The sequence below is a fragment of the Bison bison genome, unplaced genomic scaffold (genome assembly GCF_000754665.1).
Source record: "Bison bison bison isolate TAMUID 2011002044 unplaced genomic scaffold, Bison_UMD1.0 scf7180017864486, whole genome shotgun sequence".
Classification (NCBI taxonomy): domain Eukaryota; kingdom Metazoa; phylum Chordata; class Mammalia; order Artiodactyla; family Bovidae; genus Bison; species Bison bison.
The window spans coordinates 5017909-5022807 of NW_011495046.1; positions in this window are offsets into that span (position 1 = coordinate 5017909).

Consider the following 4899-nt stretch of genomic DNA (forward strand, 5'->3'; position numbering starts at 1 on the left):
GTCAGCTCCTGGTCTTGTTTTTGTTGACTGTATAGAGCTTCTCCATCTTTGGCTGCAAAGAATAAAATCAATCTGATTTTGGTGTTGACCACCTGGTGATGTCCATGTGTAGAGTCTTCTCTTGCTTGCTCTTTGGAAGAAGAGTTATGACCAACCTGGATAACATGTTGAAAAGCAGAGACATTACTTTGCCAACAAAGGTCCGTCTAGTCAAGGCTATGGTTTTTCCAGTGGTCATGTATGGATATGAGAGTTGGACTGTGAAGAAAGTTGAGCACCAAAGAATTGATTCTTTTGAACTATGGTGTTGGAGAAGACTCTTGAGAGTCCTTTGGACTACAAGGAGATCCAACCAGTCCATTCTGAAGGAGATCAGCCCTGGGATTTCTTTGGAAGGAATGATGCTAAAGCTGAAACTCCAGGACTTTGGCCACCTCATGCGAAGAGTTGACTCATTGGAAAAGACCCTGATGCTGGGAGGGATTGGGGGCAGGAAGAGAAGGGGACAACAGAGGATGAGATGGCTGGATGGCATCACTGACTCGATGGACATGATTCTGAGTGAACTCCGGGAGTTGGTGATGGACAGGGAGGCCTGGCGTGCTGCGATTCATGGGGTTGCAAAGAGTCGGACATGACTGAGCGACCGAACTGAACTGATAATATTTTTGAAATTCACAAAAATACTCCTTTAGTGACAGCTAAAGCTTCTTACACATTGTCAACCTCATGATTTGGGATTGCAATTACTCTCTCAAGTGGGGTCACCCAGGGGCCTCCATTTCCCAAATTCTCAAGGACAGTCCTTCAGGTTTCCCAGTGATGGAGTGAATGTCTTCTGTCTTTGAACATGGTGAGCATTTCCTCACAGAGCCTGTCCACTTCTAAGCCCTTGCCTCTTCCTCAGTACACTGTCAAACAAGAACAAGTCACAGAAAAGCTTGGAATAAGACAGATATCCACAGCAGAGCATCCAAACTAAGGCCATAGGCAGGCTTGGCTGCAGAAACATGTAACACAGTGGTCTGTGTATGTTAGTGGGATGTTTCCCACTGTTTGTGCTTAGTCACTCAGTCGTGTCTGACTCTTTCTCACCCCACAGACTGTAGCCTGCCAGGCTGTTCTGTCCATGCAGATTCTCCAGTCAAGAATACTGGAGTAGGTTGACATTCCCTTCTCCGGAGGATCTTCCCAACCCAGGGATCAAACCCAGGTCTCCTTCACTGCAGGCAGATTCCATACCAGCTGAGCCACCAGGGAATGCTACTAATACTTATTGGTATGTAGGCCATGAGTGGTTCCCAAACCTGCTCTTCCCTCTCAGTCTTTTGGACTGGATTTTTCTCTGTACTTGTTTCCTGGATTTCTGGATGTTCCCAAACAATCTATCACAGGGATCTCAAATTCAACATGTTCCAAATTGACTTAATCATTCTCTACCTATCCAGATCTTCTCTTGCATGTGTAGTTCTGTCTTGATGGATGAAATACTGAACCACCCCACTGCCCAAACTACAACCTTGGAAATCCTGGTTGACACTTCCATCTAGCTTACCCTGGATCATCCATCCAAGACCAACTCTTGTTGATTTTATTGCATAAATATTCCTTATGCCTGTTCTCCCCCTCAGTTCTTTGTCATTTCTCTGACTCAGCTCTTCATTATTTCCTCAGTAGACTTGCAACAACTTCTTTAGTAATCTTTCCTCCAGGGTTTGTCAGGGGAGATGCTACTGGCATTTTGGGAAATATAGGTGTTCATTTGTGCAAGATGGTTCCAGCATCTAATGGTTGCAAGCATGAAATGTCAGTGGTGCCATCTAGTTGTAAGAACCCATCTCTGCTCCCACAAGTGGTGATAGAAAGGAGTTAATGCTGATCAGAGACCCAAGAATACCAAGGGCAAAATAGAGCCACAGGAACCATCAAGGCTGATCTGAGCCAAATCTAAAGGTGGGGACCTGTACCCTTGATGGGGATCCTAGGGTAGGAATGTAGTGCCCCCTAGGGGCTTTAGATGTAGCAGACACTGCATCCCTCCCCCATGCCTCATCCTTCTTTGTCTTTGCCTTTCAGATTTTCTTCTTCTTACTCTACACATTATCCTCAGAGATTGTTTTCACTTGCAAGATCCAAGTGTCACGGAAATGCCAATTTCTACCAGACACACAACTCTTGCCAAGATACCTCTTTTGACCTTGAAATTTTGTATATATTGACATTTAGTATATAAAAAAGTGGCTATTCAAATCAGATCTGAAAGGTAAACGAGTCAACAAATTGTATCCATACATACTGAAGGTAATTGAGATAGATCCTTAACCAATTATAGAAGTATGTTCCTGAAGGTTAAAGAAATTAATATAAAAATTATTAAATTATAGAATAAACTTAAAGGTATATGTATTTGAAGATTCCAGTTTGATGGTGACATAGGAAGATCCTGGATTCACCTCTTCCCACAGACACACTGAGTCTATAGCTGCATGTGGAACAATTTCCTCTGGGAAAAACCTAAAGCTTGGTTAAGTGACAGCTACACACTGGCAAATGATAAGAAAACCACATCAAAGCGAGTGGGAGAGGCTGGCATACAGTCTGATTATACACCCCATCCCCAGTTTATAACTCACAATCAAGAGGGAATTCAAAACCTGGAGCTTCTCCCTGAAAACTGAAGGGTTTGAACCCTATATTTGAACCCCACCTTTTAAGACCTGCACCAGAGAGATAAGCGCCCAAAACATCTAACTTTGAAAACTAAAGTCTGAGATCTTTGACCCATCTCATCCCTTTCTCCCACCCACCCACCCAGCTACAGTTGGACTCAGTAAATACACATCTTATCTATCCCAAGGAAAATTCACACATATGCACACACAAGAATCATCATTGCAGAAATGCTTCTTACAGCAAAGAGTGGAAAGAAACTTGATGGTTAAGTATAGTGTGATATATCAATGGCTAAATATACTGTAGTTTGTTCTATCTTAAGACATTACAAAATAGATTATAAACTTACTTACATATGTATAGATGTGGACATTCAATGAGGAAAATGTAGGTTCAAAAGTAAAGCAATACTGGGAAATCCTGGTGGTCCAGTGTCTTGGACTCTGTACTTTCACCCCTGAGGGCCCAGATTCAATCCCTGGTCAGGGTACTAAGATCTCTAAAAAAAAAGAAAGGAAGAAAGAAAGAAAAAAATAAAAAGCAAAATAGTAGTAGGGAGATCTTAGTTCCCTGACCAGGGATTGAATCTGGGCCCTCAGCAGTGAAAGTGCAGAGTCCAAGCCACTGAACCACCAGGGAATTCTCAATATATATAAAAATAAGCAGAGCTAAAAGAACTACTTGCCTTATAAAGGAAAGGAAATATTTGGTAACATTTGGCAAAGGGTGAGTAGTCATGGAGTTAAACCTTTAACTTTTTTTTAAAAGTGTGGAGTCCTAACCACTGAACTGCAAAGGAATTCCCACTTTTAACTTTTTGAGAGTTTTGTTACTTAAAGTTTTGTTACAATGCACACCCTCAATAGTAATATAAAAAATTAAAATAATAGAATATATAAAATATTAACCCTTCCCTTTCTTCTTCAGGAAAGGAAGCAAACCATGAGAATGAAGAACAAAACATAAGTAATTACATCAGAAAGGAACCCTTCACCTAGCATTCTTTCCCTTTTATCCTTCCCAAAGGCAGAGAAGAGCTGCTGCTGCTGCTAAGTTGCTTCAGTTGTGTCCAACTCTGTGCAACCCCATAGATGGCAGCCCACCAGGCTCCGCTGTCCCTGGGATTCTCTAGGCAAGAACACTGGAGTGGGTTGCCATTTCCTTCTCCAGTGCAGAGAAAAACGATCAACTGCAAACACTAGGCCCACCAAGTGGTTCTACTGGCCAGTTTCACACTCAGAAGAAAGGACTACAACTCATCATGGTTTTTGAAGCCTGACACTATTTTGAAAGGGCTTCCCTGGTGGCTCAGAGGTTAAAGCGTCTGCCTGCAAGGCGGGAGACCCAGGTTCAATCCCTGGGTCAGGAAGATCCCCTGGAGAAGGAAATGGCAACCCACTCCAGTGTTCTTGCCTGGAGAATCCCATGGACGGAGGAGCCTGGTAGGTTACAGTCCACGGGGTTGCAAAGAGTCGGACACAACTGAGGGATTTCACTTTCACTATTTTGAAACACTTCTCTGGTAACATTCAATAGAAATGGTCTCTGAAAGTGTAGTCTCAAGCCTCTGCCCTTTACCTTTGTTGAAACTAGGAAGTTTATTCCTGTTTCATTGATGGAGAGATTTCTCCCACTCTCCACCCAACAAACATCCTTCAGAAGAATATATTTCCTTTAAAAAAATTTTTTTTAATTTATGTATTTATTTTTAGAAGAATGTATTTCTTATAATTACATTCTACAAGTTTAACAAAGCACTTTGGAATCCATTAAGTAATATTTCTTAGAGAAAGCTTAAGCCACAAACCTCCTAATTAGTACCACCCCACTAATGGCAACCCACTCCAGTATTCTTGCCTGGAAAATCTCATGGATGGAGGAGGCTGGCAGGCTACAGTCCATGGGGTCGCAAAGAGTCAGACACAACTGAGCAACTTGGCTTCTTCTTTACTTCACTTCACTATCCAATCAGAAGCCATTATCATCCAACTGATAACAGGCCCCTAATTCTGTAGGTACTCTAACATACAAGAACCAGCTCCCCAGTTGGTGGGGCTCTTCTCTGTGATTATGATACTAGCAAATTGATGCTACCTCAACTGGAATGAACTGCATATGACTTAAGTATAGATTTGAGGTTATTTTAAATTCTGCTTTGTGTCAGGGGTTAAATGTCAGTGGAGATCTTTAATGCTCAAAACAGTAATAATTATGTTGTATTATTGT